Here is a 13300-nt window from a genome sequence, read left to right as displayed (position 1 = left end):
GTAAAGATGCACGTACAAAGTCGTGGGCGGAAGCTAGTAATAAATAAATAAAGAAATAAGACTTTTTCATTAATCACCACCTGGCAACGAACCCAGAACTTGCTAATGGGACTGTTGTTGTGTAAGAAAAGAAGTATGATAGTTGTTTGCTTCTGGAAATTATGTATTTAATAAAACGTTAACTTTAATGTAATGTATAAATTAAAATTATTCATTTGTAAGTAAAGGATATTTCGCAGAATTTTGCCAAAAATGATAAAATGAAATTTATATTGATGTGTCTAAAATAAAAATCTGTTCTAGTTATTTATATGAAAAAAGTTAATATGGACAGTAATAAAATATGAGCCGAATTTTAGCTCGATACTCATGTCTCGTCTGTGATATTTTAAAAGCCATTAATATTGCAGCAGTATTTAATTCAATATCTATTAAAATAAAATGTTTGATTTTAGCAATTTCGGACACATAGTTATTAATAGTTTTACAATATGACTGACACTGTAAAAAAGGCTGCAGCTTTTGTGGTTAGCAATTTACGTAGTAAATTTGATTTAGAATATACCTTCATTTTTGGTATAATAACATAACAATATCTGATATAATATTATCAGACGATTTTTTTAATAACTCAGCCCCCGGAATCACAGACACAATAGAAAATATATTGTGTCTTGGACCGATCAGGCCATTCGGGGCTAAATGGGTTAATATTTATAGAATACCTACCCATTCCATAAGGGAATCTACATCTTTACCTTCATTCTACATCTTAATATTATACCGTAGAAAAACTTAGATTACATGAAATTTCATCACACCGAGTCAAGTCAAAGCTGTGTCAAACAGTTCCACAATTTCCCTTTCATCCTAGCCATTAGACCAACACTAAGCCCTAGCACTAGTTACCAACATTGATTTCCATAAACGTTATGAAGGTACACTTCATTATGCTAACCACGTTTCAATTCAGGCATTGTGGTAAACTTTGCAAACCTATTTACAGCTTGCATGGACCACAGGTGAACGTAACTAGGAACAATTGGATTCGCTAAGCGTAACTTTAAAGAACAAACAGCATCTTGATTTGTTATATTAATACAGGAGATAACTTTTTGTGGTGGACACCATTGAGATATACATATGGAGACGACACCGCCTACATCACTTATGTTCCGCTCACCATAAGCTATATGGCTTAACTGCACGCTCATTTTTTATTTGTTTTAAAGTGAAACGCATCAAATATGCCTTCGTGTGTGTTACGATATTGCACAAATAATACGGAAAAGTGCAAAGGAATAACTTTCATCGGTAAGTACCTAACTAGATAATAATTTTTAAAACTTAGTAAGAGCAAAAATGTGGCGCACAGATTTTTTTCGTGGTGTCTCCTCCATACGTAGTAATATTATCTCAATGGTGGACACACATATAATATCAGATCAACACAATAAGTAGGTAAGTAAAAAGTTATATTAATAAATAAATGCTTTGTTGATACCTACTAGAACGTACTAGAAAAATCATTCGTAAAATTAAAGGTTACAATTGAGTCGTATATAATCGTGCTAACCTATCCTTATTTTTATGTGATTAGGCTAAACTGATGCACATATTTAAATAGCATCATGTATTCGGGTACACACGCCAGCTGCAGGTGTTTGTAAACCGCTGCCTCCGTCGCATCATCAGAATTTACTGGCCTAATACTATCTCCAACGACGACCTTTGGGAATGCTGCAACGAAACACCGATCGCCCAACAGATTAAGCGCCGTAAGTGGAAGTGGATTGGCCACACGTTACGTAGAGACCCGGAACACATACCAAAGCAAGCTTTGGATTGGAACCCCCAGGGGAAACGAAAACGTGGCCGTCCAAAGTTAACTTGGCGTCGGACTGTCATCGCAGAGGCCAAGTCTATAGGAAAATGCTGGAGCGAAATAAAACATGCTGCCAAAAATCGGGATACATGGCGATGTACTGTCGACGCCCTCTGCCCCACCTAGGGGCCTTAGGATATTAAGTAAGTAAGTAAGTATGTATTCGGGTAGTCTGTTTTATTAAAAAGTTTTTTTTTTTTAAATATACTTAATTGCAACGGCTAGCAATTAATAAATTTATATTTAGGCTTGCTTAGAGCAATAAAAAAAAACGTTTGCAATTAATTTGTTGTGTGTTTTTGTTAGATACACTTATAAAAATTTATTCTAAAGCTTAAAAAGCATAGGTACATAATATGGTAGTCTGCAAGAGATACCTAGCGTTAAGACTGCCATTTGTACATGTCCTTTTTCTTATTTTACGTTAAATCTGTATTTATTTTTCTTTTTTGTGCAATAAAGTAATAAATAATAAATTCAATGATATTTATCTTCGTTTTTTAAGTTTCCACATTCCTAAAAACTTACATCACAATTATAAACATACTAATCGCTTATCACTTCGACTACCAAGAGCCTTATAACCTCAACACTAACAAAGTTTTGTCCAGGACCCAGAGAAGCGGTAAACACTTGAACAAATAACACATGCGTTACGGAGTGACGCAAAAGTTGTTTAAACACGCGAACTTTTAAACTCGCTTTAAAATCTCTGTTACAGTAAATTTTGTAAGTACGGGTTATAAAATGCATTGCTAGGTGGTTTTACTTTTTGGTCGTTATATTCTAGGAATAAAGGAGAAGAATTAATGAAAAATCTATTCTGTATTGACTCAACGATAATTTTTAATTTTTATTGGTCTATATATAGCCCACAGGTCTAGCTGAAAAAAAAGTATTTTTTAACGCAAATGTTCGTAAAGTCCGGAAGCCAAAAGAAATTTAAGAACATTCATTATTTATACCGGCATTTAAGTTAACCTACCAGTAGTTACCTGCGCCACCCTTACATAATAATTATATTTACTCATATAGACAGTAAAAAGACATAGCAGAATCACCTGTACACCTACAATCATAAACAAAACACAAAAACACGTCATCCATCACGACAATACACAAGAAAGGACGCTTCATTAGTGCAGGATTATTATTGCTAATGCCGAAATAGGCGAAATTCATTCATCAAGGGTAATCCGACGCATTACCGCAACAGGGACCAGTCACACACTAGAAAGGTCTAATTAGGGACAGGGATAATGGATGTTTCAAAAATGTTAACCCGCTTTTAACTCGCTTTATGAGGCCACTATTCAGATGGCTAGTAATCGTTGGGTATCAAAAATCATTTACATATTGTTTCATCGATTTTTAAGAAATTTCATCGAAATCATTTTTATTCATCACATTAGTTATGTTTGAAACTTATTACTTAAAAAAACGTTTGTGAAATAAACGTTTCAAAGATGCAACATTAGTAATTGACCATTGACCAATATTTGCGCTAACAAACAACTAAAATTAATTACGAAAACAAAATTTCTTTATCATTAGAACATAATGCTATCTGATTTTATGTACTAAATTTGAACCTGCAAATTTAAGCATACACTGCTCCGCATAAATTATAGTTTGTGTATTTTCTTTAATTATTATTATAATATGTACTCAAAGTGCACAACCTAATACTCATGCAACCAAACTCCAGCACTGCACAAAAGGTACATTTGTGTATTGTCCAGAGTCCAGTAAAAGCATTAAATCTCTACACCGCCACAAAGACAAAAGATCTAATAGCACTATGCAACAGTTTTCAACAAATAAAGCTCAAAAACATCACAGATTGTGCTCGGAGCCAGTTTGTTTCATATAAAATTAGTAGAGCGAGGAATCTGCGGTCGGGGCGGCGATCGCTTTGGACGCTAGAATACAAACTTACATCATAACTGACGTTGTTGAAGCGCTTCGGAAATTTTATTATTCTAGACGACTGAAGACGGTAATAAAATGAGATCTCGTTTGTGTGACGTAAGTAGTGTTTTTAATGAAACCTTTTTAATAAATGAGGTGTTAACTTTCGGAGATATGAACCGTGACGTTATTATACTTTAATACCTACTAAATTATAAGAAAAACTCGAGGAAGAGTGTATGAGTAATTGATAATGTCTTGAGGAATTAAAAGTTGGAAAGTACCCTTCGATAAATTCAGCATTTACCTTATAAATAAAAAGTAACTGAAAAATAAAATTACAAATGAATTTTAAGCGTCTATGTATAAATATTATGAGCACAAGCGTGCCATTTGTCAGATTTTTATACAAGTACCAAAATTCGCAAGTAACTAAATCCTATGTCCATGATGCAGAATACTGTATGTAACATTCTACAAACTGGCATATATTATACATTCCAAATACTTTTTAAAATCGTTCCTACATCTTACACGGTACAACCATGGTGAAAGGTGAAACGTGTGCTCAATTAAGCGTGAAAATATACAGTCGATTCATGCAGGTACGTACATATAATGCACAAGACATCGATCATGCTAAGCTTCTCATCAGATACATTAATAAAATAAAACAAGTACCTAACGGATGTATCAAGCTTGCAACCTGCGCTAATGGTTCAAACGTGACGCCACAATCTGAGTTAGTGCAGACTCACACCTAAATGCTATTTACTAAGCTCTAATGCTCCATTTCAAGTACAATAAATGACTACATATAAATCATTTCGCTTTGTAATTTGTAACACTTGAGACTGAAGTTAACGTCTTCGTGTAATGTATGGGGATTGCACTTTTCCTGCATTTGTAGCAAGAACCGTTTATTTTACTGGTTGTAGCTAGTGAACTCTGCTAGTTTGTATCTTGAATATCTTAGTTCTGTACATTGAGATAATATTAATATGGAGACGATACCGCCTACATCACTTATGTTCCACTCAACATACGTCATGTGGCGTAACTGCACTCAGTCGCTTGCTCGCTCATTGGCGCGAACGTCACGCTCATTTTTTATTTGTTTTAAAGTGAAACGCATCAAATATGCCTACGTGTGTGTTACGATATTGCACAAATAATACAAAGAATACGGAAAAGTGCAAAGGAATAACTTTTCATCAGTAAGTAACTAGATAATAATTTTTAAAACTTAGTTAGAGCAAAATTTTTGGCGGGCGACATTTTGTCATAGATTAAAAATTTAAGATATGACATTGGGCATGAAATAAGTGTTGTTAGTAATATTTGCTGGCGTATATTTTTATAGTATAAAATAATAATTTTACATATTTAGAAAAGCATAGACTGGTTGTTAATTGAAAAAAGGTGAAAATATCATGAAATATGAAAATCTATTACTCAATCACCATTTTTTTTTTTTGTTAATTGATTTTAATCAAGTTTTTAATTGATATTGTATAAGCTACTGACTTGAACGTATAATTGAATTATTATTTATTTATCTGCACTAATATTATAAAGAGGAAAACTTTGTTTGTTTGTTTGATTGTAATTAATAGGCTCATAAACTACTGGACCGATTTTGATGAAAGGAGAATGCCCATTTTTGGTACTGGTTTTTCTCATGCATCAAGACAACAATACTATTTAAAAAAATCTCGGCAATTTAGAGGCCTTCTTACCATCGGAAAATATATTTTGAACAGGGAATGTTTTGTAAAATCTTATAAGACATGTAATTGTTTAGATCCGTTATTATAGATTTAGTGTCCATTACCGGTTACCACGGTAACCAAGCGGTAACTTATTACATTTACTATGGTAAATAGCTAAATGTATTAATATCGATTATTGTTTTCATTGAATTACAAAAAAAAACAATTAACATAAAATCACTCTTTAAGGTATTGTTTATACACTGTAGGTTGTTTTAACAAAGATAGTGAAGTAAAATAATATAAATATGTATATATAAAAAAAATATTATTATGACATAGCTTGGTAGGTAACCAGTTATTTCTTATTTGTTTCTTTCTTCGAATATGTAGTGAAAAAATGATTCAAACAACAACAACATGTAAACCGAATAAAAACTCAATTGGCATTTTTTATGTATATATTTAGGTTTTCTTGAAATCCGTCCCGGAAGATTTCTGGTGCCTACCTACACTAGCCGATGAACAGATAGACTTTGTCTGAAAGCATAAGCTCTACGCATAGATTAAATATGTTAATCGAAAAATAACCTTTGGACGATAAAATGTTACCTAAATCACACATAAACCTAACTAAATCGGGGCTATTTAAGTTTTGAGGTTATTTCACATTTTTCTCAATATCTTGAAAACCCCTGTTTTTATCACAAAAAAATCAATTGGTAAAAATCTTTTGAATATCGAAGAACCCTCCAAAACCACTCTGGCATTGACGCAACACTGTACTGTGGTCCATACTTTCATGGGCATTCTCCTTTGGCACAGACAATCTTAAGACCCTGAGAAAGAACATAGGCTACTTTTTATTGCGAAATATGTGCCACGGGCGAAGCCGGGGCGGACCGCTAGTTCAGAGATAAGTAATTAATATTTTTTCTATTCAAGGTTTCCATGTCTGGGCCGTGAAGAAAGGGAAAAATTATTTTTTTTTCTAAAAAAGCTCAATTTGTAAGGAATAAAACTTCCCATAGCCCTGACTGAACCTAAAACACGAAAAAAATTAAATTATTCCATATGACGTCACTATTTACATCATCCTATATTATATGCCAGATATTGTTAGCCCCGCGTAGTAAAGTCAGTTTATACCTAAAATAAATATTAAGTAAGTACAAAGAAAATTTCAAGTCAACGTGCATGTAAGGAGTGGCACCCAATAAAATAGACAAAATGAAACAAAGTGTCGCCTCTATAGCGGTGAGTCAGTGACATCGCATAATCTATGACTGTCTAGCCGTCATTCGCGCGCCCCGCGCCGCCGCGCTTGGCGCACAGATTTTGTTCGTGGTGTCTGCTCCATATTAATATTATCTCAATGGTTCTGTATGAGATTTTATAAGGTGACATAATTACCCATTATGAAGTGCCATAGAAAATCCTAAAGCACGTTTCTGGTATAGGAAAGTTGTATTGGACTTTATAACAAACTAGCTGTGCCCCGCGGCTTTACCCGCAGTATTCAGCGCCTGTTGATTTTAGCGTGATGATATAATATTATAGCCTTCCTCGTAATAATTTTTCAAATCGGACCTTCTTCTTGAGATTAGTGCGTTCAAACAAAGAAACAAACTCTACAGTTTTATAATATTAGTATAAATAAATAGTCCTTTACTTAAGCTAATCCATACATACATATGTCATAGTTACAATAACAAAATTATTCTTCACCTGTACAATATTAACCTTTGGCTGACGACCTGGTCTAAATGTAACTTTAACGCCGCAGTACCGTCTCATAGACGTTAAAAATTAAATTGAAATAAAATCATATAAATTAAACAATACTATACTGTAACGGTTTTACAAATTGATTTATACATGTTATAGAACAATTTATTACAGATAAAATAAAACTACTGTCCTTCATTTAATAATAATCAACATTTATTCATGAATACACTATAATTGCTTAGCTAAATTTAGGAACTCTTTTATTTTATAAATCTACTCATCAATCGACAAATGAACTTAAATAATCGTTACTTCTTTGTATTATGATTAAAAAATAACAAAAATAATAAGTCTTTCTTCAATAACAAAAAAAATGACAAGGCACATATTCGGTACATTTTCAACGTCGTAGTATACAGTCATTGCATATATGAAGACAGCATGTAAGACACATTGGCTTTCTGCATTGATAGCAATAGTACTTTGTTCTTCTTTTTAGGTGACTTGGACATATTGCACACGTCTTCCGAGTTCCAGGTTGCGGATTAGCTTGGCTTTTAGAGACGGAGGAGGTTCAGGCATGTCGGTTGGTCCAATGCAGTGCCGGTGGAGAAGTTGATGTTTCAACTGGTGTTCTTTCCCGTTTCCTTGGCATACTCCTAGCTAGCATAGGTGTTTGTGGCATACTCTTTGGTGCAGATTTCTTTTTTCTAGGCATTCTGCGAAATAGAATAAAATTAAAACCGATGTGACGTCAACGAGACCCTATGTGGCCACCTACGTTAACACAGAGGTGACGATCAAGAGACATGCTTAGTTTTTGTACATAAACACCGTACTTACGTCTGTGAGACGACGATCGCTCCTGTGGGAACACCTGTGCACTCGGCGCGCTGGTGGCCGTGACTGGCGGCAACAAGATGGCGGGATAGGAAGGTAGCGGGAGGGGTAACGCTGCACGTCGCGTTATTTGAAAAATATTGTCATAATAAAATTATTGACGTCTGTTAGACGTATACCACGTCAGTTAAAGGTTAATACATTTAAATCATACAATATGATCAATCCAATGGTTTCTAAAAAGATAGGTAAAAGTAGCTGACACACAAATAGCTCATTATAATGTTTTAATAGTATATCCACGATTTCGCTTTACACTAACATTAAACTCGTTTAAGCCCTTGTCTTTCCAATAATGTTAGTCTATCTCCTCTAACATCTAATATTCCATAATTTGTCAAAATTGCTTTAGCGGTTTACGTGTGAACCAAGAGTGTGAACGCGTAACGTGATTTTGGTATGAATTTCCGAAAATCGATAACCGATAGGTATATATCACGTTATATTCATTTTTTGGTAATAATTACATATTTATAATATTTATCTTCTGTACAAAATACGAAAAATTCATAAAGGATAGTGAGGAATATCCAAATAAACATTTTTAATAAATTTCTGGGTTTATGAAAACATTCAATTATACCAAAAATATCAATATCTTTTATCCAGTAACTATTACAAGGTCGAAATTTCGATAAAAATATATTCGCACCGAAATCTACGTTTAAGCGTATTATAAAAAAATAATTCTCTTACTGCACAGCTTTTATTTCCACATCAAGCATATTAATTACAAATGTTATTATAATATAATAAATAACATTTGAAATATAATAAAATAATAATATTATTATGCAGAGGAATTATTATTATTATTATTATTCCTCTGCATATTATGCAGAGGAATAATATTTTACATATTATTTGCGCAATCAACCTTAAATAAATAACTAAAGAATAAGGATTTTAAATATTTTCCTATTTATATTATCAGTATAGGCGTTTTACACCATGAAATTCTGTCTAATTTTTCGCATTTAGAAACATCTTAGAAACTATTATACCTATAAAATCTTTTCTAACTATCTTAGAAAAGATTTTATAGGTATAAAATCTTATAACTTTTATTACAATTACTTATATATAACAAAGCTATTAAGAACAAAAATTTCAGCTCAAACGTGTACATTTTATGTTAAGGTACATTAACGACACTTTATTGTATTCAGAAAATCTGACTCGTACTCTATTGAGAGTGTCATTTGATTCATGATGAGTGATGGTCCCAAATATCTTCGACCTTTTCCTGTGTCACATTTATTTATAGACCCGAAATTCTGTACAAGTTTGTCGATATTTGCATTTGCGATTATTTGATATTCGATATTTAGATTTCCGCCTACACACGCCACAACTTATTTACTAAGCTCCGCGTTAATCAACAGTCTATTTTTATCTTTTAAATAAAAATAGTCATTGTGCTTTCCTGATTATACACGATCTCTATAAATAGAAACGTCAGTTTATAAAAGCTTCAGTTTTAAAATATTTATAGACTGCAGAGAAGAGCAATTGCATTAATTAATGCTTTTGCGGTAGCACTAATTTCTAGCGGACCACTCTCTCTTTTTCTAAAGCCTTATTTGCATCTTTAAACATCGACTCTTTTCTAATAAAAATAGCTTTCAAACAGTTCTATTTATTTCAGCCATAAATATAAATAAATTGTACATTACAAATATATACGAATTAATTGTATTTGTTCATTTATGTTAGATATATATTTATCTTCACACTTCTGCAGCCTATTATAGTAGAAATTACCGATATCCAAATATTATAGTGTTGTTAGGTTTGAGACATGCAGCACTGGAACCGTGTCCAATCTAGCTGATTTACTGAGCCAATAATCTTCATCACTACGCATCATCGCATCGCATCATCACTACGTCAGGTGTTGTAACCTAGCGCTGTATGAGGTAATGTGAACGTATTTTACTTTTTAGTTAGGTCAATATGACTGTGAAATACAACATTACAGAATCTTGGAATTCCTTATACCATATAGGGAAATAGCTCTATTTGTGTTCTCTTATATTAATTATTATATAAGCGGAAACGATAATAACATAATGTTTTAACATTTTTTATGATTGTAGTAACCTGTTGACCAATCGTTTATGCTTGGACACAGTATATTTTTAAAACTATGAAAATTAGAGAAAAACGTACGGCGGGTTTGCACCTTCGTCTATTAATGTAGCAACGCTGGACAACTCATTGATCCACTCTTAACACTTTATGTTTAAGTGTAAAGAAAGCATAGCCAAATTAGTAACGCTACTAATATAAACACCACACCATGATTAAAAGAGTCATCGGAATTGAATGAACATGATAAATGTTAATATAACAGTGCCCAATGTACTTGATTCTTAAACTACATTAATTAGATAATTTCTAAAATCAAACTCAAACTCAAACATTCATTTATTCAATTAGACGCACTTTCGAATCGTCATTAGAACCACTTTCTTCTTTTAAGCTACTTTTAGAAGCACTTTCGAATCGTCATTACACATTTTTAACATTTCCGATTCGGAAAGCAGTGTCTATGGAGAGGAACCGGCAAGAAACTCCATAGTAGCTCTTTTAATCATGATAAATTTTCAGACTGCCAAAAGAAGTTCCAAAAATATATTATACACGAGCCACGCTACATATTTGTATATTTTAGCCATGTTTAATTGTTTTTGTAAAAAATGAATACATAACAAAGCATGACATAATATATTTCCATAAAAAACAACTACCAACTGTAGTGCGATCTAGGTCAAACAGACAATTAGGCAAACTGTCATCTGCTGATTTATTTAAGCGCGAAGTTGAATATGGTACATTTGCAATATTAATATTTTAATTAATTTAGTTCGCGTCAATCGAGGTTAATTTTCAAATTAGGTACTCTGATTTCAATTCTCGTGATATGCGATGCGATGAATCAGTCGAATATTATAGAAAAGGAACTTTTACTGAATGTATTTTTAAATTTACGATTATGTTATTAGTTTATTATAAGGCTGGCTCTGACATTTTTCTACTGAATGAAAATATAGAACTTCATTATTCAAAATAATATTGGAAATAATATGTTGAAGGTATGTGATGTATATTATGAAGTATCAATTAACTGTATTAGGTAAATTCCGATGCAGGATAAGCTAGTAATCATATTAATTAACTTCAATTGACTATAATATATTATATCTGCAACTAGGCGATTCAGATCTCATTTCTTATGGTGCAAGAATTATTAATGTACATACTTGCTTTCAAACCGCAATGAAAGATGTAGCGACTAATTAATATTTGTCAGCAATATCAGCAATATTGTCATGTAGATAGATCAACACACGTATTTCTTATAATATATTTAGAATTAAGACTGTAACAGCACGTAGTGCATACTGCTGCATAGTATGTAAGCAATGTTGTATGTAGCTATGTCGCGGGCGGTTTGTAGCTTACCGCCCGCGGCTTCGCCCGCTTTCTCTAAAACGATTTGAGATTTAAACTATCCTTTCTCTCAAGTTGAAGTCGAAGTTCAAGTTGAAGTCTCAAGTCGAACTGCACATGGTGTGCGAATTTTATTATAATCGGTTAAGTGGTTTAATAGTCCATTGAGGACAAACATTGTGACACGAGATTTATATTATATATTAAGAAGATTATAACATCTTATTGTCGCTATTTTATTGCAAAACACAAACCCTGGCAAAGAGACATAACTACTACTACGCATCACATAGGTAACAGAAATAGAAGCTTTTATATACATATAAAATTACCGTGACACACATTACCTTTTCCCAAGACAATCGAACGTCAATACAGACCCGTTTGAAGCCTTATATTATAGAGGATAAACTTCCTCCCATAAATCTGTCAAAGTCACTACAGAGGGTAAGTTTTAACATGATGGAAGGATTGTAACTTAGATAAACTTGGTACGGAAATCATTAGAATATTTGCCGTAGATTCGATCTATTTGGCTCAGTGAAATCCGCTGACTCACTCCAAGTGTATAATGGAATATCGCTTAGCAATAGCTATTCAATTAATGTTGGATTATAAATATAAGATAAACAATTTTCGTGAGCATACTGTCTTTCTTTGTTTAAATAAAATAACAACTAAAATAATACTTACAGAGTTACAATAAGAGATATCAAAAGAATAAGACAGACAAATAGATATAAATATATTCGTTCGTCACGTATTTATATGGGTACTTGCATATTATTTGTATTTAAAAACGACTAGTCTACCAAAAAGCATATGTTTTAAAAGTACATCGTCGTATGTAGTATGTAGTAGTGTTAGTAGTGAATTGCACACTTATAAGACAATATATTAATTAAAGGTGATAAATTATGTTGGTCTGGATAATACAAAAGAAGTCTAATATAATGGACCGCTCTCGTTAATTGTTTGAAAGTCGAGAAGTTAGGAATGCTTTGACAACGATCTAACATCAGTTTTTTTCCTGGAAAAAACATTTTAAAGGTTTAAATGAGTGCGTAATTAAACAAAAAAATCAATGCTTACATAAAACTATGATAAATACTAGTGCATAATTTTATGATGAGATTCACAGGTTAGTTAGTCTGCTATTATTAAACGATTGTTTTTTTTTCTTATAATAGCAAAGTTTTTACATCTTCCTATGTAGGAAATTCGGGAATCCCATGCTACGATTCATTATTTTATTTTTTTTGAAACGTTACATATTATCGAGATAGTACGTTATGCACATTACTCAAATTTTAATTTCAATAATATCAAATTAATAAAATAAAAGTACGCTATTATGTGTCTTTCTAAAACACACAGCGTTGGGATGAAGAAAGCTGTCTATGAATTCCCTAAATCTATAGAAATAAGTTCTACCTTACCTCTTGTCTATGGATCTTTCACCTCACTAGCAAGGGCGCGTCCCTTTATCTACTTCCGCCTCTGACGCGCCGCCATCTTCCAAGGGTATAGCGTTTGTGAATTCCGAAGCGTCAACTTCGCTTAGATATCAAATCTCGATATTTCATTGAAATATATTATGTTAAAATTTACTGCAAATTCAGTTTGTAGTAACACACAGTGTTGTTTTTCAGTGTTATTTTGTGTATTTAGTGTTTAAAGTCGAAATGCTTTCTCATAAGGAAGC

General features: G+C 32.6%; 1 long non-coding RNA gene across 1 annotated transcript; it reads right to left on the bottom strand.

Annotated features, from left to right (window-relative positions):
* Nucleotides 1–7433: 7433 nt before the first annotated feature.
* LOC123694023 lies at nt 7434–8138 on the bottom strand. The gene is made up of 2 exons (XR_006751755.1): nt 8083–8138; nt 7434–7958 (listed from the first exon to the last, which is right to left on the bottom strand). It is a non-coding gene; the product is annotated as an uncharacterized LOC123694023 (long non-coding RNA).
* Between the last annotated feature and the right edge of the window lie 5162 nt (nt 8139–13300).

This window comes from Colias croceus, chromosome 8 (genome assembly GCF_905220415.1).
Source record: "Colias croceus chromosome 8, ilColCroc2.1".
Lineage (NCBI taxonomy): Eukaryota > Metazoa > Arthropoda > Insecta > Lepidoptera > Pieridae > Colias > Colias croceus.
This window is presented reverse-complemented; position numbering and strand designations above follow the sequence as displayed.